The following is a 26,618-nucleotide window of genomic DNA, read 5'->3' on the forward strand; positions in this document are numbered from 1 at the left end:
AATTTGAGTGTTCCTCCGTTATGCTGTTTGTTGTACGGACAAATGTGATGAAAATGATGTCATGTGATGCTACATTTTTGCGTTAATGCCATTTTTCTCAACAAAAACTGTTTCCAAACTAGTTTTTCACGACAACTGATGTGTCGACATAGGATTATGCTGTAAAATATTATGTCCATACTTGTGAAGAATTTGCGTTTCCATCAGCTTTATTTTGATGCATTAAAACTCTTTTTTGCAATAAATCCTAGGATGGAAACATAGTTACTGTCACACCACTGAATGTGAATGCGTTCACACAGAAGGCATCCCGGCATTGACCCCGGCAATATCCCGGCATCAGAGCCCAGTGTGAATGAAGAAAAGGGAGACTTTTATTATGACAGTGAGACTCTTATCAAGAGCATTTCCGCATGACACTCATTGAGCATGTGGTAAGAAATATTTACATTTATATTTACAATTTCTGACAGTATGAAACACTAAAGGAAAATAATGTAGACATGTTCACAATCGGATCAGCATTGCGTCAGAGAGTGCTGCAGTTTTATAAATATAAATACAGTAATAAACAGTGATGTGTCAGATCTGCTACTTTGATAACCACTGATCAATGGTATTATACAAATAACACACTATTCACATCATCATCACCATGCAAATGTACAAAAATGTAGTATTATTATGGTACATATGAAGAAATTCAGAAAACCTTGGTATTACAATAATACTTTTTGATAAAAGTTTTTCCTCTGTGTGTTATTATGTGTTTGTCTTGCACACAGGCATTCTCGCAGTTGTAAATATGAGTGTGAGCGTCAGGTGTGTGTTCTGGAGTCTTCTGCAGTGGAGTTCAGTGATTATCATCCACTCAAAGCCATCACGGTACATCCAGAGTCCTCCTGAACACACTTTTACAGGTTACATTGTTTTTCACTTATCCGATCAGGGCCACTTACATATGTGGATACATATCTGATTCATTTCACTGTAACTTCATTGTGAACATCCAGGTCAGATTTAATGTCTTGATTGTTAATAAATATTCACTTCTTTTTTAAAGGTGTATCCCGGGTTCAATGCAAGTTAAAGGGATAGTTCAGCCAAAAATGAAAATTCTCTCATCATTTACTCACCCTCATGTCATCCCACATGTGTATGACTTTCTTTCTTCTGCAGAACACAAATGAAGATTTTTAGAAGAATATTTCAGCTCTGTAGGTCCATACATTGCAAGTGAATGGGTGCTAGAACTTCGAAGCTCCAAAAGCACATAAAGGCAACATAAAAGTAATCCATAAGACTCCAGTGTTTAAATCAACATCTTCAGAAGTTACATGATAGGTGTGTGTGAGAAACAGATCAATATTTAAGTCTTTTTTTTTTCTTTTTTTTTTTTACTATTAATTATCCTCCCTCCCTCACATTCTTCTTCTTTTGTTTTTGGTGATTCACATTCTTCATGCATACGCCCCCTACTGGGCAGGGAGGATAATTTATGATAAAAATTGACTTAAATATTGATCTGTTTCTCACTCACACCTATTATATTGCATCTGAAGACATGGATTAAACCACTGGAGTCTTATGGATTACTTTTATGCTGCCTTTATGTACTTTTTGGAACGTCAAACTTTTGGCACCCATTCACTTGCATTGTATGGACCTACAGAGCTGAGATATTCTTCTAAAAATCTTCATTTGTGTTCTGCAGAAGAAAGAAAATCATACACATCTGGGTATCAATTTTTGGGTGAACTATCCCTTTAAGCTCAATCGACAGCATCTGTGGCATAATATTGATTACCACAAAAACAAATTTCGACTCGTTCCTCATTTTCTTTAAAAAATCACAAATGTGTGTTCCAGTGAGACACTTACAATGGAAGTCAATGCGGTCAATCTGTAAACATTAAAATACTCACTGTTTCAAAAGTATAGACACAAGACATAAACAATATGTGTGTTAACATGATTTTACTTTGAGAAAATCACGTATTAACCACATCTGTGGAGAGTTATAGCCAATTTTACAACTTCATTACCATGATGATGTAATGTCAACAAACCCTAAATCCCTAGAACGACTGTTAAAATGAAAATTTAAATAACTTTACAGATCAAATGATACACAAGTTTTAACAGAAGAATTAATGTAAGTGCTTTTATAAAATAATAAGCTTCAAATGTCTTGCCTTTAAACCCTCCAAAAATTGACCCCATTGACTTCTTGTATGTGTCTCACGGTAACCTCCATTCTTGCTTTTTTTAAAGAAAAGGAGGGACGAAATTTTTTGTGGTGATCAACATTATGCCACAAATGCTGTCAATTAAGCTTCACTTGTATTAAACCCAGAATATTCCTTTAAGGGAAGAAAATAAAATGACAGGCTTCAGGAGTTCGGTTCAGCGGTTTGTTCGGCACATAAAAAGAGACTGGACAGAGGCAGATTAATGCAACCATGTCACTCGCACAGAAAACACAGTTTCTATATTTCTTATATCAAAATGTGTGTGCAAGAAAGTTGATGCAAATCTGAAATGGTTATATAAAACTACTCTTTTTATCTTGTATACAGTATATGTGATGGCATTTTTCCTGCTGCGCTTCGATTTTCTGTTGTTTAGCTCTGAAGTAAAATTACACTCTTGAGCTTCTTTTATTAATTCATTTCCACCATACGACTGCAAATGACTTATAATTACTACATTAGTCAAAAAATGGGTCTTTGTCCATAACTTGCTGATATATTTTCACATAAACTTTGTTGAAAATTATAATTGAATTACAGTAAATATCATAATGATGAACATGCTCAGGGTTTGCTTTTGTATTGTGTTTGCATGTATATTACATTTCTTTTTAATTTTTGCAAAAATCTGTGGAAAGATGGCTCTATCAGCACAGTATTTTGTGGCTCCTTGTTCTCAGGTGACAGACAGTAAATCTTGTCGTGGTGGGAGGAAGGGCAGCACGTCATCTTCCTCATCTTCCTCCAGTTCTATGGCTCTGGATCCTCTCAGCTCTCTGCTGGACGGCACTGATCCGCTATCGCTCTTTGCTGTGGTGTCTGAGAGTCCGACTCTTCCTCACAGCATCTCTGCTGCGGTCAAACTCACAAACCTCACGCACACACACCAGTAGAACATGATCAAAATCATAATGTGCACCAGTCTGCCCAATCACAGAAGTAATGGGACAGCACTGTAGTATCAGTTCTTATTCAGAACCAGTTCCATTTTTAAGAAAATACTGGAACCGAATGATGAGCATGATTTTCGGTTCGGTTAACAGTTCTCAAATGTGCATTCTTCAGCCGATAGAGACGGTGTTTCCTGCACTACTGTTCAGCAGCACACTGCGCTGCTGAACACAAATTATGATTTTCAGAAGAATATTTCAGCTCTGTAGGTCCATTCAATGCAGGTAAATGGTTGCCAGAACTTTGAAGCTCCTAAAAGCGCATAAAGGCAGCATAAAAGTAATCCACTTGACTCCAGTGTTTTAATCCATACCTTCAGAAGTGATAATGATAGGTGTGAGTGAGAAACATATCCATATTTTTTTTTTTTACTATAAATTCTTCTCCCTGCCCAGTAGGTGGTGATATGCATGAAGAATGCGAATCGGCAAAAACAAAAGAAGAATGTGAAAGTGAAAGTGGAGATTTACAGTACAAAGGACAAAAATATTGATCTGTTTTTCACCCACACCTATCATATCATACTGAAGATATGGATTTATCCACTGGAGTTGTATGGACCACTTTTATACTGCCATTATGTGCTTTTTGGAGCTTCAGAGTTCTAACCACCATTCACTTGTTAGTTAAAAAGAACGTTTTTTGAATATGGTCGCTTCCACTTTTGTTTTGTTGCAGGAGTTGGGGAGGAAGCATTGGGAGAAAGAGGAGGAGGAGGTGGGCTCAGACTTTGAGCCGTGGTCCTGTAAGCGTGGAGAGATTCTGGCTAGATTCACCACCACAGAGAAGCTGTCTATAGTCTGCACTACACTTTACAACTCTCAGTTCTCCTGTCTGTGTTCCGTGAAAGACATTAATGAAGCGTTTGTCTCTCTTACAGAATTTCTTCATAGGCTCAGAAAACAGTGAGTTCACCATTTCGTCCATACTTGTCAATTTTATTAGTTTTTGTTGTTAAAGTCATAATCTGTTGTTTCTGCGGGCTTTGAGCAGCACATGTTACTAACAGTTTCCTGTTGTGCTTGACAGCCCACATGTCAAAAACTCCATGAAGCCACATTCAAATCTCTGGATGTTTTATACTTTTAAAAAAATGTATTTTATTTTCATAAATAAAATGTTTAACTGTTAAAGAGTGATACCTGACTCACAAATGGAAATCCATCCCAGCGATCTCTATTAAATCATAATCCATTAATCACAAACAAATGTGATTGGTCCATCCTGACCACCACTGAGAAAAGTAACAGATAGCTAATGAGTACCACCTACTGTATGTGCTAATTCAGCGGCAGTCTGGAGAAACTTTAAAAGTCATTAAAGCTGAGGTGTGTCATTTCTGAAATAATGATTATTTACAGAGTTCCACCCCACACTCACGCCATTGGTTGAGTCAGTGTTGCTGTGACAGGCTGGTTTACAAACAAACAGAGCAATGTTTTTAAAATGGCACAATGTAACACCTACCAATGGCTTATTTGGTTGTGCATATTGACGCTGGTGAGTTTGTTTTGTGTGAGGCTAAAGCGTCCAGTTCCAGTTCGGCGGTGTCAGAGAAGGTGCGCACTCGACTGGAGGAACTGTCTCATGCGTCTCATCACCACGTGTCTTGTGCTGTAATGTTATGTTAATGGTTACAGTATGTGTATGTGTGAATGTGTTGTGTATTGTGTGTGCAGGGCTCTCAGAGGCAGCTGTTGAATCTGTCCCAGCAAGACTATATGAACCGTATAGAGGAACTCAATCAGTCTCTGAAAGAGGCCTGGAGTTCAGATCAGAAGGTCAAAGCACTGAAGATAGTCATCCAGGTCTGAGAAACCAACGTGAAAAGAAAATGAACCATGTTTATTTTATTTTACATGTTCCTGGTCGTGTTGTGCACGTTGTTCCAAAGAAAACATATTTTCTTTACATAATTATTTGCTCCGCCTCTTTACTTTTTTCAACCACTTGTGACATTTTGTCTTTGAATATCCCGTTTCAGTGAAACGTATGTTACATTAATGAAGTATGAAAGTGGTTTGAGAATGCTGCTTCATGTTGACTACAGTATATATTATATAGTATGTATATTCGTTCATAAAGTAAATCACATAATTTTTTGTGTCTCAGTGCTCTAAGCTGCTGTCTGATACATCAGTAATTCAGTTGTACCCCAGCAAGTTTGTCCTCATCACAGACATCCTGGACACACGGTAAGAGCTGCTCATGTTTGTTCTAGGGATGCACCAATGTATCGGCCGCCGATATTTATTGGCAAATCGGTTTAAGCATGAAAATGCTGATGTGGTTCATTTATAATTAATTATCAGCACGCTTTGAAAAAACTCTTTGAATTCAAATGCACAATCCAGAAATAATGATAGCAACAGAATATAGAAGGGTTGACACTCCTGAGAACATGTAATATTTCATTTTTATTCTTTCTCGTTCTCACTTTAATGAGGAAAAAACATAATTATGTGACATGTGTGAAAGCAGCACTTACCTCTACATGTTGAATTAAAACCATCCAAACGCACTGAAAACAGCAAACTTTGACTACTGAGACACTGGTATGGTATCCATTAAGGCTGCATGATTGATTGAGTTTAGTTTGAAATCGCAATAAGGTCTTGTGCAATTACAAAAGCTTGAAAGGCTGCATTTAAAAATATACTGGAATCAGCTCTTCAGTCAGCATTGTGTAAGCAAGCGGCACCCTCTAGCGGTCTGGACGGCATTTTCCATTATCCATTACACCACTATAGAACTTAAAAGGGCGTTTTGTTCCTTTGGTAACTTTTTATTTTAATTGATGTGGTGAAATTACCCAACATAATATGTTTGCATAATATGAATTTATGATGTTCTATTATATATAGTACAAACATGTAAAATGTGAGTTTTGAGGATTTTTCAATACGTATTTATCTCTCATTTTGGCTCTCTTTAAAATTTTGGCCTGTCATGTGTTAAAAGATTCAATCCATGTTCAATGGAAATTACTTAATGTTAGAACAAAAGATTTTGTACCTCTTTGTATGATTTTAAAACCGAATTCCTGAGCAAAACAGTGACCTGATGACAAAATAAGGTAAGTGGCAAAATATCGGTATCAGCACCAGTATCGCCAATAGTTTTTTTTTTGGGGGGGATTTTTCCCCTTTTTCTCCCAATTTGGAATGCCCAATTCCCAATGCGCTCTAAGTCCTGGTGGTCGCATAGTGATTCGCCTCAATCCGGGTGGCGGAGGACGAATCCCAGTTGCCTCCGCGTCTGAGACAGTCAACCCGCGCATCTTATCACGTGGCTTGTTGAGCGCGTTGCCACGGATACATAGCGCGTGTGGAGGCTTCACGCCATCCACTGCGGCATCCGCGCTCAATTCACCATGCGCCCCACTGAGAACAAACCACATTATAGCGACCACGAGGAGGTTACCCCATGTGACTCTACCCTCCCTAGCAACCGGGCCAATTTGGTTGCTTAGGAGACCTGGCTGGAGTCACTCAGCACGCCCTGGATTCAAACTAGCGAACTATCGAACTCCAGGGGTGGTAGCCAGCGTATTTTACCACTGAGCTACCCAGGCCCCCTGTTATTTGTTATTTGTGATAAAATGTTTCCTATCGGTACATCCCTATTTTTTTCATAATTAAAAAAAATCTCACTGTTTTTGACCCCTGTGCGGTAATAGTTTCATGTCTTGATAAATAAGAAATACAAGACAAAGGGAAGTGATATTTTAAAGTAAACTGTGGTATATTTGATCAGTTTTATTAAATATTATAATAGCACATGTCCCCTAATCAAAAGAAAATTCTTTGAAATTTTCCAATTAAATAAGAAAATTAAGCTAATTTAAGGACAATTAAGACTTTTTGCATTGTGACATTATTGTCATGATACATAAGCACCCACCTAACAACAAAGTCATTGTTTTCATGAAAAAAACAATTTCTTTTTTTCTTTTTTTTCATAACTGTGTCTGGACAGGATGATTTTTATAACTGTATTACAGAAATGAGAATCTAATAAGAATCATTGCAGGGTGTTATAACACCTTGTCTACACCGGACATTTCGAAATGAATGTTCTAAACTTTTATTTGGAAATGTGTGAGCATATGGTGCTGGGGGGGGGGGGTGTGGGTGTGTGTGTGTGTGTGTGTTTGTAGGTGGCCTGGTGTATGACAGGATCTGGTCCATGTGTGCTGACCTGCATCCTCTACCAGGTAAAATAATGTGCATCATCACAACCCAACTTAGAAAATAAGTTATATCTGTTACCATCTCTATGATATTTGTAATTACTTTTCTCCTGAATGTTATTCTCAGAGTCGTTCTGTGCTGATGAATTGAACGACACAGCTAAAGAAATGTGTCTGAACTGGTTCTTTGAAATCGCCTCCATCAGAGAGCTCGTCCCCCGACTGTATCCACTCTGAATGCTTTTCATCGCTTTTCCATGCCCTGATTTCAGTTCAGTGATGCATACATTGATCATTACAAGCTAAAAACCTCACAGATGAGAAGAAGCAGCTTGAATGTGAAGTGTGGAAGTTCTGCATCACCAAATGGAATGTCAAAAATAGTAATAGTTTTCAAACACTCCTCCCACTGGTCAGCAAAACTGATATTCCTGCCCTAATCTCACGCCATTGCTCGAACTTGTAATGTCAGGCCGCTCCAAGTGGTCAGGGTTTGGCTAGTTTGCTTAACTTGTGAGAAACCCAAAACATTCTTTTATGCCGGGACAGGAGACATAATTTCATCCCACATCACCTTTAACGATTAATCATATGGACTGTAATCTCAGCGTGCTAAATTAAGCCCTTGACTTTAACACAGATATGTCGAAGCTGCTCTTCTGAAATGCAGCCGCTTCTTGACAAAGTCGTGAGTATCTGAGCGCAGTGCTTCACTGCAGTACATGCACGTAGTTACGTGTGAAACTGTTAATGAGTTCATATGTTACTGATTGTCTGTCTCTGTCAGTGGGATTCAGGAGACGCTGCAGAGACTGACAGCAATGATCAGAGGAATAGGAGATTCGCTGGTGGCTGTGTACGCACGAGCATACTTATGCAGGGTGGAAAAAATAATAATAATGCTCTATGATCATGTTATTTATTTTAGCTACAACCCCAGACAACATTTGTCCTATAATTAATGGTATTTGTTAAAGCAAGTATCACTATTACTATTGCTCATACTTAGGGTTAGTGATCTGAAAAAACCCATGACACAAAGTATTAAACTTCAATTCCTTACTCATCCTGCACTGTTTGTGCTACAGACATAAATGATACCTCAAATCACGCGTCTTGTTGAGGAGAAGTGTTACTTTTTTGACTGATCAGATTTGCATTTTTGACCTGGCAGACAATAAAACAGGCACATAAAAAAAAGAGAAAAAGATTTGCATTGAATGAGGGACCCGAGCTATACTGTACCTTGAGACCAGAATATTTTGAGCCAGTAATCAACCACTCAGAACAACACAAACATATAGTTATACATGTTCTCTGTCTCTCTGTCAGGTGGGGATGGAGGTGGCTCCTCACCTGAAGGACAGTCTGAATAAGAATTTCTTCGACCTACTGGCATCATTCTGTCAGATTCATGGTGACAGTGTTCAGAATCAGCTGGTGTTACAGCGAGTGGAGGTTCCAGGTTATCTGACTCTCTATTCTACTGCCATACACTGGATCCTGCAGTGTGTGGCATACAGAGCTCCAGAGGTACATACACAGTACACAGGGGAAATCGCTCGTGAGAAGATTTCAAAGTGATTTTAATATCACGTGTAATGGATATGTTTGTGTGTACAGGTCCTGCTGTCAGAGATGATGGAGAGATGCAAGAAATTAGGCAACAAGTAAGATCTCCTCTCTATTGAGGGAAATTTCTGTTCACACCAAATCCACATTTTCTGCAGGGAAAACACAACAAGATTTTAAAATGAAACAATGCAATTCCTTCACATCAGGTACAAAAAACTGTACAACAGTTATTCACAATTTCTTTTATCCAGAGGCTTTTCAGTGGGTTGGATTCTGCAAAAATAATAATAATAAAAATTTTAAAAAGGCCAATTGATAAGAAAATGACAGAAATGCAGCTATGGAGCCATTGTGAATAGTTTTGGTACAACATATTGTTTACAAATAATTTATGCTGTCCTGTCATTTAGTCATGTCAATATTGGTGTAAACAGTGTAAACATGTTTTCATGCCATACTAATGTATCAGTGTGATCTGATTACAAAATAATTAATTACTATAGTCTAGATACTTTTAAGATAAAAGTAGTGTTACGCATTACATTTTGCATTCTTGTTATCAGATTACGGTTACTGACTTTGTAAATTACTTTAGAGTACATTACACATTTCTAAGATTTCATAAAACATGAATTTTGTTCATATTTACATATATTCCTTTAGCAGACACTTTTATACAAAGCGACTTACAAACGAGGAATACAGCAAAAGCGAATCATCCTAAGGAAGCAAAAATATGAGATGTTTGTACGACATATGTGCATATATTGTGTTTCTATAACAACCAAAGGGCGGACGCCCTCTAACAGGTCATTGTAAGGGAGAAACGTGTGGTGCTGAGTGTATGGCTTGTGTACAGTTGAGCGGAAAAACTAAATCTTTTTAGTGTAAGTGTTCTAGTAAAGTAATGTAAAAGTAAAGTAGTTAGTAATGTGATTACCACAAAGTAATCACTAAAGTAATCTGAATACAGTTTTAGAGAAGTAATTTGTAATGGATGAGGCCAATGACAGTGGTGTCATCTGCAAACTTCAGGAGCTTGACAGAGGGCTCCTTGGCGATGCAGTCATTGGTGTAGAGGGAGAAGAGTAGTGGGGAGAGCACACATCCCTGGGGGCACCAGTGCTGATTGTACAGGTGCTGGAAGTGAGTTTCCCCTGTCTCACAAGCTGCTGCCTGTCCGTCAGAAAGCTGGTAATCCATTGACAGATAGATGTGGGAACAGAGAGTTGGTGTAATTTAGTCCGGAGAATAGCTGGGATGATGGTGTTGAAAGCCGAACTGAAGTCCACAAAAAGGATCCTTGCATATGTCCCTGATCTGTCTAGATGTTGCAGGATATGATGCAATACCATGTTGACTGCATCATCCACAGACCTGTTTGCTCAATAAGCAAATTGAAGGGGATCTAGAAAGGGTCCAGTGATGTTCTTCAGGTGGGCCAACACCAGTCTCTCAAATGATTTCATGACCACAGACGTCAGGGCGACAGGTCTGTAGTCATTAAGTCCTGTGATTTTTGGTTTCTTTGGGACAGGAATAATGATTGAGCGTTTGAAGCAGCATGGGACTTCACACTGCTCCAGTGATCTATTGAAAATCTGTGTGAAGATGGGGGCCAGCTGGTTAGCACAGGATCGAAGACACGCTGGTGAGATGCCATCTGGGCCTGAAGATTTCCTCGTCTTTTGTTTCCGAAAGACCCGGCTCACATCATCTTCACAGATCTTAAGTGCAGGTTGAGTAGCAGGAGGGGGGTTGCAGGAGGTGTTGGTGTTTGTGTGAAGTGAAGGTCAGAGTGGGTGTGGTGTGTGAGATTGGGCCTTTCAAATCTATAGTAGAACACATTCATCAGCCAGTTGTTGGTCCACCACAGGGTTGGGGGTAGGAGTCCTGTAATTTGTGAGTTGTTTCATGCCACTCCACACTGATGCAGGGTTGTTAGCTGGTTGTTAGGGTTCTTTTAGCCATTCTGATTTCCTTGTACAGTGTGTTCCTGGCCTGATTGTACAAGACTTTATCTCCAACTCTATAAGCATCCTCTTTGGCCTGACGAAGCTGCCTGAGCTCTGCTGTAAACCACGGTTTGTCGTTGTTGAACTTTAAATAAGTCCTAGTAGGAATGCACATATCCTCACAGAAACTGATATATGATGTAACAGTATCTGTGAGCTCGTCCAGGTCTGTGGCTGCAGCCTCAGAAACACTCCAATCTGTGCAATCGAAGCAGGCTTGTAGTTCCCATTCTGCTTCATTGGTCCATCTCTTTACAGTCCTTACTACTGGCTTGGTTGATATTAATTTCTGCCTGTATGTTGGAAGAAGATGAACCAGACAGTGATCAGAGAGTCCCAAAGCTGCTCTAGGGACAGAGCGATATGCATCCTTTATTGTTGTGTTACAATGATCCAGTATGTTCCTGTCTCTGGTGGGGAATGTAATGTGCTGTTTGTATTTGGGCAGTTCACCTGTGAGATTTGCTTTGTTAAAATCCCCAAGAATAATAATAACTGAGTCTGGGTGTTGTTGTTCTGTGTCTGTGATTTGATCAGTCAGCTGTTGCAGCGCTGTGTTCACACGTGTTTGGCGTGATATACACACTCACCAGAATAAACGAGGAAAACTCTCGCGGCGAGTAGAACGGCTTACAGTTAATAAAGAATGCTTCCAAATTATGATAACACATCCTCTTTAACATTGTTACATCTTTACACCAACTTTCATTGATGTAAAAGCATGTTCCACCGCCTTTGTTTTCCCAGTTTACTCCGCGATGCGAGCCGCTCTGAACAGCTAATGCCTGGCAGATGTAACGCGCTGTCCGGAATGGCTTCACTCAGCCAGGTTTCCCTGCTTCTTTGAGGATATTCCATAATGGTCGCATGACTCTCCAGGGAAGGCAGAAGATTTTCTGTCCAAACTCGGGGACTCTGCAGACTCAGATATTTGAGGTTTGTCGGTTGGATAAGTACAGTGAGATGCTTGAAGAGCGTGCTCCTTTTGCACACTTGTATTCAGAGTTGTGTTTTGCGGTGCTTGAAAGGGTTAAATCGGGCTGCTAATGTCCGCATTTAGGGGCATGGGGTGTCACACATTTAAGAGTGATTTGTGATAATTCATTTTTTCTGTTTCATAGTACAATGTCATGTTGCTTATTGGTGAATGTGGCAGGTGGACTATTCTTTTTCATGATACTGAGGGGTAGTGAGTGGGAGAGGTTGGAGGGAATTTTGATTTCTCTTTTTTTTTTTTCTCCCAATTTGGAATGCCCAATTCCCACTACTTAGTAGGTCCTTGTGGTGGCATGGTTACTCACCTCAATCCAGGTGGCATAGGACAAGTCTCAGTTGCCTCTGCTTCAATCCGCGCATCTTATCACGTGGCTCGTCGTGCATGACACCGCGGAGATTCCGCATGTGGAGGCTCATGCTACTCTCCGCGATCCATGCACAACTTACCACGCGCCCCAATGAGAGCGATAACCACTAATCATCACCACGAGGAGGTTACCCCATGTGACTCTACCCTTCCTAGCAACTGGGACAATTTGGTTGCTTTGGAGACCTGGCTGGAGTCACTCAGCACGCCAGGGGTGGTAGTCAGCATCTTTAGTCGCTGAGCTACCCAGGCCCCCATGTCTCCTCAAATTTAAAGGTACACTCAGCAATTCCTGAGAAACACTGTTGATATTCTAACTCAACTGCCAAAACAAACACACTCCTCCCTAAAGTGCTCCTTTGGAAGCTCCGCCCCCCCAAATTCATGCAAGTGCATTTCCAAGGGAACGACAGTAACAGTTAGGTATAACAATTCTGAAGCGAAGCAAAGTAATAATCTAATACGTTAATAAACGACACACAAACAAGCACAAAAACAGCATGAAAAACACAGCAACTAGAACTAGCAAGAGCTAGTTGTTCAGCTTGATTTTACAGTAACACTTACAAAACTACAGTGACCGAAGAGGGTGCTACCAAACATGTGTTTTTAAATCTTCGTGGCTATAAAACCCTTTGAAAACGTTGTGTGGACAAATACCATTAGACGATTAGAGCGAACAACAACACAGCAAGTAATGTAAATAACGTTAGCTATGTAGTGGGTTAGCAAACTGTTGCTACAGTGAGTTGCTGCTGCTAAGACAACTTACAGAGAAGATGAGATGGTTTTATGCACACCAGCTCCAGACACTCACTGCTAACTCTCCTGCTAATATATCTAACATCACAACAACAGCATATATGGGTTCTGTGAAACATAGCAACATTTATGTTACCCACCTATCGAGAAGAAAAAGAGCAACTTCTGCATACGTCATTAAGCCTTTACCTCTCGGACGTCTCTCCACCTGCTGCTCAGTCTTCTAACTGGAGACCTGCATAAAACTATATTAAATATGATGGGGCCCTGGGTGGCTCAGCGAGTATTGATGCTGACTATCACCCCTGGAGCATAGCGAAGTCCTTCATTTGGAATGGTAAACGTCCCAGATTACATTTCAATAAGTTACGTAGGCCGACTGACATTATGCATTCAGTCTCAGACATTTGACTTATTGGTCGCTTCCACCTGAGAGAGCCCCTCCCTGGTTTTGTATTGAACAGGAAGTTCTTGCCCCTTTTTCGCCATTGCAAAGCCTTTCTATTAAACCAACCGGAGAAGTCAAGCTACTCCCCGTTATCTCGCATTTGCACTCTGTATGGACAAAAGTGTCCAGAGTGTTTAATTCGGACATTTATTTAAATGTTGCCTCGAGCATATGGCTGAACCCAAAATGATGTATTAATAAGTCCCCTTTCTGCTGGTCAGAGTGGATTGTGAGGGGGGTTACTACACTCGGTGACCTTATGAGGGTAGAGTGTTGAGATCCTTTGAAAATATGGTTTAACATTTTGGGATTCCCAGATCTCAGTTCTTTAGATATTTACAGTTGCATCACCTGCTCTGTACTATTTTTGGGAGTAGCATACACCACCCCAAAAAGCGGCAGATACTCTAGAAGTGGTGAATACTGCTTTTGGAAAAGGTCATGAGGCATCAATGTATTACTCCCTGTTAATTCGGAGTCTGGGGGATGGAGCTTCAACTTCTCTCAAGAGATTATGGGAGAAAGATTTAAACTTGGTATTGGAGGAGTGAGTGTGGACTAGGATTCTAAAAAACATCAAGTCTACATCTAGAGATGCAAGGGTGCGCCTGATGCAATTTAAGATTTTACATCGATTCTATTGGACCCCCTCTAGATTGTTTAGGCTTGGTCTTAACGACACACCCACCTGCTGGCAATGCCAATCAGAAGATGGGGACAAAACCCAAGTTTTTTGGTGGTGTGTTAAGATCCAAGAATTTTGGTTGAGGGTTCAGAGCTTTATGTGTGACGTATTGGACTCTCAGTTTTCATTTGCCCCAGACTCTGTATCTTAGGCGATGGGGTGGTCATTAATATAGGGGATAAATATATAAAAAAGTTGGGTCCTAGCCGGAGTTATTATCGGCAGATGGATCATTCTCAGGGGAAGGAAGTCGGCTGGAGCACTCTCATTTCAGGAGTGGTACAAAGAGATGGCGGCGTTCGAGGAGGTAATATATACTGTAGAATGCTGGGAAAATGGGATTTATTTAACAGGAAGTGGGGTAGATATTTGGCTTTTTTGGAGGGTTCTCGGGGAGGTGTAGTGGAGAGGGATTTGTAGTTTTAAATATGTATGTGCATGAGGGCGGGATGTTCGGGGCTTAATGTATATAATTTGATTCCATGTTTTATGTTATGTTTATTTATTTGGTTAATGGAATCAATAAAAATTGTTAATAACAAAAAAATTAAATTGGAAAGAATTAGGGGCAAATACTGAACCTAATGTTACAAATTCTCCATATAAATAGCCCAAATTAATCATATCTACCCTCTTCATCTTTCATTATTCTCTCTAATTTAAAAGGAAAGTGCTTAAGATGTAGTATGGCAACACCTCTATAAAATACCTGTCCCACCCAATCTCGCTGTAACTTGGAGTACTCTGTATCGTTTAAATGAGTTTCTTGTAACAAGGCCACTTGTACCTTTTATTTTTTAAGCCAAGACAAAACATTTAATCTTAAATTTAATTACATTGTTCATCCCCTTCACATTAAAAGACTGTATTTTGAATTCACTCATCCTCAATTGTTATATGTAGCATGAGAACACAATGTCTGCAAAAAAGACAATTGAAAAACCCATCCCCGAATGATGGGCTATGCACTATCCATCTACCCCAAATAAAACCCCCGAAGAAAAGTTACAACATGTACAACATTTAACATCTCAATTGTCCAACGCCAACAATTGAGAGAACAGCCAAACAAAACGAAAAAACTAAACACAACCATATAATTAAATAATAATAATACTTTAGTCACCATGGGGACATGATGTGGGAGAAGCTCACCACTTAGAAATAAATTTTATACAAAAAAAAAAAAGGGAAAGAAAATAACCCACTCACACACACGAGAAATCAAAATTGGGGGGCCTGGATAGCTCAGCGAGTATTGATGCTGACTACCACCCCTGGAGTCATGAGTTCAAATCCAGGGTGTGCTGAGTGACTCCAGCCAGGTCTCCTAAGCAACCAAATTGGCCCAGTTGCTAGGGAGGGTAGAGTCACATGGGGAAACCTCCTCGTGGTCATGATTAAGTGGTTCTCTCTCAATGGGGCATGTGGTAAGTTGTGCGTGGAACACGCAGAGTAGCATGAGCCTCCACATGCTGGGAGTCTCCGCGGTGTCATGCACAGCAAGCCACGTGATAAGATGCGTAGATTGAAGTCTCAGAAGTGGAGGCAACTGAGCCTTGTCCTCTGCCATCCGGATTGAGGTAACCGCGCCACCACGAGGACCTAGTAAGTAGTGGGAATTCCAAAAACTGTGGAGAAAAGGGGATAAAATAAGAAAAAAAAAAAAATTAAATATGGAACATAATCTACTACTTGCGAGTACATTCAAGGTTTGGCGTGATATTTCTAAATACTTCGGGAGGTTAACCTCACCTGCATCAGTGACACCCCTCATAAAGAATCAAGAGTTTTTGCCAGGGGTGAAAGATGCATTTATGTCTTTTCAACAACTAAGATAAATTTGAAATCCCAAAAGAACACTTCTTTGGTTACTTACAAATCATACACTTTATACTCTGATGAGGAGGAGGGTGGTGTAACATAGGGTTCTTAGAGTGGAAGAGAGGAGACGCAGGAGCAAATACTTTAAATCCTTAGCAGCGAGTTGGTGAATGAACAAATGAATGAACAAAACTAGAGGGTATTTAAACACAAGGAGCTAAATGAGGGAATGGAATACAGGTGCGGATGATGATGAACAGATGGAAGTGATGAGGGCAGTGAAACATGGGAGATGTAGTCCGGAGGAAAACTTCAAAATAAGAGTCCTTGAAGAACATGAGGGAGACAGACTGTGACAGGTGGGGCTGGGCCGTGAGTGTGCACACCCAGCCCCCAATCGGGCTAATCAGCCGAGGAGAGGGATAAAGATGAGCCGGATACGGCAGTTTGGGAGAGAGAGAGCCACACGCAGCTGCCGTGTGTTTGTTTATGTTTGTGTCTTTTTGTTTAAAGTTTTCATTAAATATTACTTTGATGCTTCGTCCGGTTCCCACCTCCTCCTTTCCCATTTTAATCCCCTCTGTTACATATACAAACTAAGAAACCCTCCCTCTCCCAGAGCTTGTCAAAAACGCCTCTGGAAGAATTATTGATTCAAGCAAACAAGCCAAAAAAAGTTATTTCAACATTTGAATCCTTATTTCATAGGCACACTAAAATTAATATTGTTGCTCTTAGGAATGTTTGGGAGAAAGACTTGGGTAGTTCTCCTGAAAATGAAGACTGGGAAAGAGCTTTGAAACACATTGGTGATGCATTTATTTGTAATAAGGCAAGGGAAACAAAGTTTAAAATCTTTCACCATCTCCACTGTACCCCATACATTCTTAAAAATATAAATCCACAAAGACCATCAATTTGCCCTAAATGAAAAAGTAGCCCTGGAACACATAGGCATATGTTTTGGTATTGTCCAACAATCTCACGGTTCTGGAGCAAGATCCAAAAAAAAATTGGAGTAGATTTTTTTTTATTCTATATGTAAGGACCCATGGTTTTTATTCTAGGTTTGACACATAGCATGTTGAATCTGGCTCCACGTGACATTTGTCTTGCTCAAAAGCTGCTATTTATTGGCTGAAAATGCATTTTAATAAATTGGATCAATGCTAAGACTCCTTCAATTCGCCTATGGTATGAGGAGATTTTCAAAATGCTCCCATTTGAGAGAATAGGTGCCTTTCTAAAGGGAAATGTAGCTATTTTTACACAAATTTGGTCCCCCTTTCTTTCTACACTGTCAGATTTACTCAAAGAAACTTTAGAATGTGGTCAAATAGTCCCCAATTGGAAATTATACTAATTCTGTGTAATGCTAAACATTGTTGTCTTATGTAGTATGTATGCTACCTGGGGTGTGTGGGTGGGATGGTAGTTTGTCATTTTATTTTATTTTACAATTTTTTATTTTGGTTAATACTTGTTTTATTCAATATGTCATTGTTTATTGCTTGGTGTTGTCATTTTTATTTTTGTACGGGTGTTATTTTGCATTTGTTGTTTATTTAAGTATATAGAAATATATTTGCATTTACACAGTTTAACTAATGTTCATATTGATTTAACATAACTATATTGATTTGGTGATTGTTATTCCTATTGTAAATGGTCATATTTATTAAGTAAAGGAAGATATAATTTAACAAACAGCCAAAGGTACTTCTTCATCCGAGAGGGCGAAAGTTACCTGAATTATATTCACATCCTTCCCTGGTCTATTGTGGTAGCCTGGGGTTGTGTGTTTTTGAGCCATGCTGTAGGAAGAGGACAGCAGTGGCTTTTCCACTGAGGTTCCACCAGGCCCAAGATTGCAACAGCCAGAGCGGGATCCACAGGAAGAGGACAACAGGGGAAAACAGAGTGGAAGGAAGCAGACTCATAAATGTAAGCATGCAGAGGGGGATATGGAGCACCTCCAGAGACAGATACAAGAAATGCAAGAGAACTTGCATGATTTTTTACAAGTCAAGGGGTGGCCTGCAGGGCCCCCAGACACTGGGGAAACAGCAGTAAAATGTTCATGCAGCCACCCAGATGAATTGTCAGTTGCAACCTCTGGAGAGTTTGGAATTGAGGATAACCCTCTGCTGTCAGACCCTAAGGACCTCTCGGATTCAGAGCTTGGTGACAGTGCCTCTCAGGAATCTGATGCAATTTCACTGGATCCTTCAAACCAGGCTGTTATTGCTAGAGCAGGAGAATGTGCACAGCTACCTCTTCAAGCCACAACACCCGACTTTGGTGATTGACAGAATGCCGCAGTGTGGAGGGCCTACCTATGCTCCCAGATTTTATGGCAGAGATACAGTCCTCTCAGAAGGCTCCCAGTTCTAGCATCCTCTCCAGAATGCAAGAAACTTTTATATCAACGGAAGATCACTTTTGCACTGATGTTCACGGCCACTGATGGCTGCAAAGTATTTTTATGCCCGAAGCAAGCACTGTCCTTCATAAAAACATTGGAGTGAGTAAGCATTTGGTGTTTCTCATGTGAGTGGATTGACTTGCTGTACTTACTCTTGGCTGTCTGAGGAATCTGGGCGCCATTTTTGTTTCTTTTTGTGTTGGTTCTGCCTAGCGGCTGGAGTTTGTTTTGTGGAATAACACTCCTTCAAAAAACTTTTGCATTGACGGAAGATCGCTTTTACACTGAAGTTCCCGGCCAGTGATAAGGATGACCGCAAAATATCGACATGCCTACAACAAGCGATGTATTTTATAGAGTTGATGGACTGAGGAAATAATGGTGTGTTTCTTATGTGGCTTCTGAGTCAACTTGACTCAGATATACACTTAAATATACACTTGACCATCTGAGGATCCGGGACGCCTGTTTTGTTTCTTTTTGTGCTGTTCTGCCTAGCGGCTGGAGTTTGTTTTGTGGAGGAACTTACCTTTGGGACAGCTGTGGATGAATCTGCTTATTCTTTGTGCTTATGCCTTCTAGTTTGTTTTACAAAGTATTTTCTGTTATTTAATTTTGCCTCACAAAATTTGTATAGAAGCACCGGGCTTGAGCAATCTGATGGCAAAGATGTCACGGGGGTTCTCGTAGGCATGCATGGACTCTCGTGCACGGGGTTAATGCGCATGTTTGTCTTTTTTCTGTTTGTTTTGTTCGGGGGGAAGTTCGGGGTTTTATTGTTGCACTAATGTTGAAATGTGGTCTTTATAATTTTGTTTTTGACACACAATCTATTTTTTGTATTATATCAAAATGTCAAATGTTAATATGAGTGGATTATCTCTCTCCACATGGAATGTGAATGGGTTGGGGCACCCTATAAAAAGAAGGAAGGTTATTTCTTTTCTTAAACTTAAGAAATATGATATTGTGTTTCTTCAAGAAACTCATCCTTCTCCGCAGGAAGCTGGAAAATATGGGAAGATATGGGGTGGACATGTTTTCTTTAGTACTGGCTCAAGTAAAAGCAGGGGAGTCATTATATTGATACATAAACATCTACAATTAAAAATTTCTCAAACAGATTAAAGATAAATTAGGAAGAGTCATTTTTGTTTTAGCTGAAATTCAGGGACAAAGGTTGATTTTGGCTAATATTTACGCACCTAATGCTGATGATCAGGAATTATTTTATAGATCTTGAATGGATGTTGCAAGCCGCTGGCACCCCTCATGATATAATATTGGGAGGAGACTTTAATCTATTGATGGACTCAGTCCTTGATCATAGTGAAGCAAAAGTGTGTAAGCCCCCTAGAGCAACACTGGCACTTCACAGGATGTGTAAAAATCTTGGTCTTACAGATATTTGGAGACTTTTGAACCCATCTGGTAGGTACTATACATTTTTTCATCAGTCCATAAGATTTATTCTAGAATAGATTTTTTTATATATATAAATCCCACATTTTAGTCTCGGATCACACCCTGGTGAGTTTAGAGGTGTTGCCGCATATGGAGAAAAATAAATCATATAGTTGGCACTTTAATTTATCCCTTTTGCAAAATCCTGATTTCCAACAAATGTTAAAGACTGAAATCAATGTCTATATGGAGACCAACTGGTCCTCAGTATCCTCTGTGGGCGTGGCTTGGGAGGCACTTAAGGCGGTTCTTAGGGGTCGGATCATACAGTATGCCTCATTCATCAAAAAATCCAAAACTCGAGAACTCGTGGAATTGGAAGGAAATATTAAAAGTGCCGAGGCAGAGCTGAAGCACCTAATGTAATCTGATGGCCTCAGAGAATTGACCTGATTGAAATACAGATATAATACTATTTTGACGTGGAAGGAGGAGTTTTGGTTATTCAGGGCAAGACAGTCATACTTTGAGTCGGGGGACAAAGGAGGAAAACTCTTGGCTAGATATATAAATCAGAGAGAGTCTTTTTCTACCATTCTCCCAGTGAAATCTGCTGGTGGTGAAATATTTACCTCGGCCATTGATATTAATAATTCTTTTAAAGAATTCTATCTTGATCTTTATAGTTCCACGTTTTCGTCTACTGATGAAGATATTAGAAACTTTGTGGAACCATTAGAACTCCCTAAATTGAGCAAAAAAGTTATTTTGTTTCTGAGATAAGCTTGGAGGAGCTTGACGAGGTAATTAAGGCCCTGCCTACTGGCAAGGCTCCGGGGCCAGATGGCTTTGCCCCTGAATTTTTTTAGATCTTATGCTACAGAACTGGCTCCACTTTTGTTAGAAGTTTATACGGAATCATTAAAGAATGGAAAGCTTCCTCCAACCATGAATCAGTCTGATCTTTAAAAAGGACAAAGATCCAAGCGAGTGTAAAAGTTACCATCCAATTTCCCTGATCCAGCTAGATGTAAAAATTTTGTCAAAAATTCTGGCTAACTGATTAAGTAAGTTATGACATCTCTTATACATATAGATCAGGTGGGGTTTATTCGGGGCCGTAGCTCTTCTGATAACATCAGTCGTCTAATTAATATCATGTGGTCAGTGGCGAACAATCAGACTCTGGTCGATGCCATCTCACTTGATGCCAAAAAGGTGTTTGATATGGTAGAATGGGATTATCTTTTTAAGATTTTAGAAATATATGTGTTCGGGAATACTTTTATTGAATGGATTAAGTTACTTTATAGACATCCGGTAGCGGCGGTACAAACAAATTGATTAATTTCAGATTATTTTACTCTGGATAGGGGCATCCGGCAGGGTTGCCCTCTTTCCCCATTATTGCTCTGTCTTGCCCTGGAACCATTAGCAGCCTCAATAAGAAAGGAGGATGATTTTCCAGGAGTGATGGCGGGAGGTCTGGCGCATAAGCTTTTGCTTTACGCAGATGATATTTTATTATTCGTCTCCGACCCTACTAGATCTATGCCTTGCCTCAACAGAATTATTAATTCCTTTTCTAAGTTCTCAGGATACAGAGTCAGTTGGTCTAAATCCGAAGCTTTGGCTCTGACGGCATACTGCCCAGTAACAGCTTTTCAGCTGGGCGCCTTTCAGTGGCCCAAAGAAGGCATTAAGTATTTGGGCATTTTATTCCCAGCAAATCTGTGTGATTTAGTTAGAGTTAATTTCGACCCCTTAATAAAAAGTTTTTCGAGCGATGTGGGCAGGTAGACTTCATTACATTTATCTATGATTGGAAAGGTTAATGTTATTCAAATGAATTGTATTCCAAAATTCAATTACCTGCTACAGTCTCTCCTTGTAGATGTCCCCCTCTCTTATTTCAAGCAATTTGATAGTATAGCGAAGTCCTTCATTTGGAATGCTAAACGTCCCAGATTACATTTCAATAAGTTGCATAGGCCGATTGCTAAAGGTGGGTTAGGCCTACCCAAGATTTTGTTTTATTATTATGCATTCGGTCTTAGACATTTGGCTCATTGGTCTCTTCCACCTGAGAGAGCCCCTCCCTGGTTTTGTATCGAAAAGAAAGTTCTTGCCCCTATTTTGCCACTGCAAAGCCTATCTATTAAACTAACCGAAGTCAAGTCACACCCCATTATCTCGCATTTGCATGAAGTATGGACAAAAGGGTCCAGAGTGTTTAATTCGGACATTTATTTAAATGTTGCCTCGAGCATATGGTGGAACCCAAAATTACATATTAATAAGTCCCCTTTCTGCTGGTCAGAGTGGATTGTGAGGGGGGTTAATACACTCGGTGACCTATATGAGAGTGGAGTGCTGAGACCTTTTGAAAACATGGTTCAACATTTTAGGATTCCCAGATCTCAGTTCTTTAGGTATTTACAGCTGCGCCATCTGCTCTGTACTATTTTTAGCAGAGTAGCATACACCCCCCTAAAGCAGCAGATACTCTGGAAGTGGTGATTACTGCTTTTGGAAAAGGTCATAAGGCATCAGTGTATTACTTCCTGCTAATGCAGAGTCTGGGTGATGGAGCTTTAACTTCTCTCAAGAGAGTATTGGAGAAAGATTTACACTTGGGATTGGAAGAGGGAGTGTGGGCTAAGATTCTAAAAAACATCAAGTCTGCATCTAGAGATGCAAGGGTGCACCTTATGCAATTTAAGATTTTGCATCGATTCTATTGGACCCCCTCTAGATTGTATAGGCTTGGTCTTAAAGACACACCCACCTGCTGGCGATGCCAATCAGAAGATGGGGACACATCCCATGTTTTTTGGAGATGTGTTAAGATCCAAGAGTTTTGGTTGAGGGTTCAGAGCTTCGTATGTGAAGTGGTAGACACTCGGTTTTCATTTTGCCCCAGACTGTGTGTTTTGGGGGATGGGGCGGTCCTGAATGTGGGTGATAAATATATGGAGAGCTGGCTCCTGACTGGCATGATGATTGGCAGGCGGTTAATCCTCAGGGGATGGAGGTCGTCTGGTGCTCACTCGTTTTGTGAGTGGTGCATCAAGTTGGGAAGGGTGGCGGTGTTTGAGGAGATGGTGTATAGAAGACTGGATAACATAAATTTTTACATTAGGAAGTGGGGCGGCTATCTGGCCTTTTTGGAGGGCTCTCGGGGAGGGAGAGTGGAGAGGGACTAGTGTTTTTTTATTATTATTTATTTATTTATTCTTTATTTTGTATTTTATTTTTATGTCTCTAAATATTTTGTTTTATTGTCTGTTTTTGTGTCTTTGTCAGTTGACTTTTGACCACTGGAGTGCTTGTTTGTGTCGGGTGGGGGGTGGGGGGGGAGGGTTAATGTTGAAAAAAAAAAAAAGTTATGATTTCATGTGGTTTGATGTTGCATTTTCTGTTATGTCTATGTGATTTGCTGCATGGAATCAATAAAAATTGTTAATAACAAAATACTGTGCCCTTCTGTTTCTTACCCTTAGTGCTCTTCTACTGAACACTGTCATGTGTGCGTTTCGAGCAGAATTTGTGGCTACAAGAGCAACAGACTTTATTGGCATGATCAAAGACTGTGATGAGGCAGGATTCCCCAAGATCAGACACACACACACACACACACACAAAATAGACAGGTCAAAAACACTTTTGTTTATAATATTTTATTCTCTTGTCTCTTACTGTCTTCTGCTGATCCTCCAGAGAATACTTAATGAAGCATGGAAGGTCATCACTAAAGTGCACAATCCACGGGTAAACACCTCTTTGGATCTTTGATTGGATCATCTGTAGAATGCACACAATAGAGCGCAACAGTGATTGCCCATTATTTCAGCTGCCTTGGTTCCGGAAGTATTTTTCCCATTCATTTCCTCCAGGGATTGCATAAAATCCTTCATAAGAGTGACCTGTTTCTGTGATGTCACTTTTCCCCATAGCCACCATATTTGTGACCATCAGCGGGAGTAAACAATGGCGGTGAATGGGAAAACACCAGAAAATCGATATCAAGAAAAGCATCAAAAATTGCTTTTGATCCATGCCAGGTCCCAGTAAAAGTTCGTACAGGTCTAAAAATAGCACAAATATTGCCAAATTGAACTTTAGCAGACATTTAAAGATATTTTATCCACGGTTCATCCACGGATGCAGGCGAGTCTGATGTGTAACCGGCAAGTACACAGGCCCCACCGGCACATCACCGTAAACATCTCTAATTCAGAAGTTACAAATGCTTTTGTGTTGTTTTCTGGTCTGATTTAGTCACAGTTTTTAAAAACATCTGTGTTGATTCCATCTGTATGAATGTAAAAGCTCCTGAAGAAGGTTTCTGTCGCATCTCAAAGCCGCAGCACAGTGAAGGTATATGGAATATTGGTCACAAACATGGTGGCGTGGTCATACAGTGACATCACATGAAACAGGTCAGTAAGCCATGAACCAAACCAATCAGCTCCAAGGTGAATCACAACATTGCAGACTTTGATTTGAAGCAAAAAATTCTTTGAAAATTAGACAAAAAGACAAAGGAACAAGACTGTGTATGTCTTTAATGAACTACAATCCAACGAAGCATTGCAAAAGACGTAATTTAGTAAAAAAAATATTGATTTAAAGTTGTTGATTATAAGTATAGAATCGACACATTTCAAGTTTATTGCAAAATATTAAAGGTGCGCTATATAATTTTGGCCCTCTAGTGGTTGAAGCATAAAACTGCAAGTTACTTGTGGAGGCACATTTTACGTTATTTGTGATTTGGCACTGCTCTTCTGACGGATGAGTCTCATAGTTGGAGCAAGGACTCGGAGATTACCTGCACAGAGTCATTGCAAGCTATTTTTCTCGCTTAAACATTTATAATCTATATTACATACTTTGAGGAAGATAAACATCACTCTTAATTATATTTTAACATGATTATTAAAGTGTTTTATCCACTGCACAATACACATTAATGTTTGTACTGTACTACAAATATCAATTTAAGAGGTGAAACTTTGTTATAAAATACTCATGAATATTAGTTAAGTTGTAACCGAAACTTCACCGGACAAAAACTAAACTTATAAACATTGCAATCAGTACACATTCGATTCATTAAAGCATAACAACAGAAAACATACCCAGGCATTACAGCAGATAAACTACTTCACCAAACAGTTAAAAATAGTTAAAAATCCATGAGGTGAGTGATTTCACGCTGCTGCTGAACAGCTGTTGTTGCATTCAATTCCCGCTTCTCCGACACTCACACGTGTCGCGCCACAGCCGGACAATCTTTCTGGCCTTATGGTTAAGGCAAAAACAAGGTTTGGAAGATGGGTTGTTGGTGTACTTGCTCATTAATGAAATTTTGTTCATTTCTAACAAAAAAATTGACATAGTGTAGCTTTAAGGCATTTGCAAATATACAAGTATTTTGAGAGTGTAGGGAGAGCAACTCTGTTGTGTCATTCACAGTGCATCATGGGAGTGGGCAGACTTATGGTCATAATGATTTTGAAAAATTAATTAATCCATGGAGAAATGGGAGCTCATTTACATGGACACCAGAAAGCCGTTTAAGAAGAGAAAGCTGCTTTAGATTCAAACTCGGCATACGCATGCCGTGCTATCACATGCACTGTTATCAGTTGTCTCTCTACTCGATTGGAGTGCATACTGGAAATGCAGACATGAAGAACAGTAGTCAGTATTTTAAATTGCTGTATAAACTGACAGTTCATAGTGTGTGTTTGCATGCGATTTTCCATTTTCCCACTGTACTCCCAGAAATGTTGAATTCTTTCTGCTGTGTTTATTTGTTGATATGATGTTGGGCTGCATCCTATGATGTTAGTTATTCGGTCTGTTTCACGCACAACGGCACTCTTCAAACACCCATTAGAATGTTGCTTATGCGTTTACAAGACCACATGAGCCGAGTTCTCCGGGAGAAACAGGTGTGTTAACCCGGTTTCTCTCAGTCCTTTAAACGCCGTTAGGAGAACACCGTTCTCATTTACTATTCTTAAGAAGCCAACAATGTGTAAGGTTATGTAAACGGCTTAAGCATTAACCGATCAGCACATGTAGATTTTACCCAGATTTCACATTGCATGTAAACACCTTTAACGGTGTTCTTGCCGGCTTATACAGTGTGCGCAAGTGTCCTATATACGTTTTGACATCAAAAGCAGAGAATAACTAGATGATTTCAAGTCTCATGTAAACACGGTTTTCTTGCATTTTAGTGTTTTAATAAGCTGATTTTTGATAGTTGTCCACCTATTGGTGTGCATGTAAACTCGCTCATTGATGGATACATAGATACATACAGCCCTTTCTGTAAATTCAACATCACTTTTAGGTTTAGGTGTCATGTGTAAACAGTGGTCAATTTGCTATCACATGTAGTTGTAACATTGCTGGAAAAGTTGTGTATTGACTCTTTCTGTGAACAAAGCCGTAAGTTTATTGGTTTGAACATGTACATGGTTTGAAGCTCTGACGTAAAATGTTGCTGTCAAGGAATCCGAGAATTTTGAAGGAGCTGATGCAATAACTCCACGTCACTTAGTTGTAAGTCTGTGACGCAGGAGTCAAAAATCAGGATTATCCACAATATCGTTAAATTGGACAGACACAAATCCATTAGAGCAGACCATTTTCTGTAAATGTCATCAGAGTCTTTTTGGTGCTTATGTGTGTAAAGTAGCAAT

General features: G+C 39.8%; 1 pseudogene; it reads left to right on the top strand.

Annotated features, from left to right (window-relative positions):
• Positions 1–429: 429 nt before the first annotated feature.
• The window catches only part of LOC127427226 (VPS35 endosomal protein-sorting factor-like), a 51,205-nt pseudogene continuing 25,016 nt past the window's right edge, over positions 430–26,618 (top strand).

This window comes from Myxocyprinus asiaticus, chromosome 36 (genome assembly GCF_019703515.2).
Source record: "Myxocyprinus asiaticus isolate MX2 ecotype Aquarium Trade chromosome 36, UBuf_Myxa_2, whole genome shotgun sequence".
Classification (NCBI taxonomy): Eukaryota; Metazoa; Chordata; class Actinopteri; order Cypriniformes; family Catostomidae; genus Myxocyprinus; species Myxocyprinus asiaticus.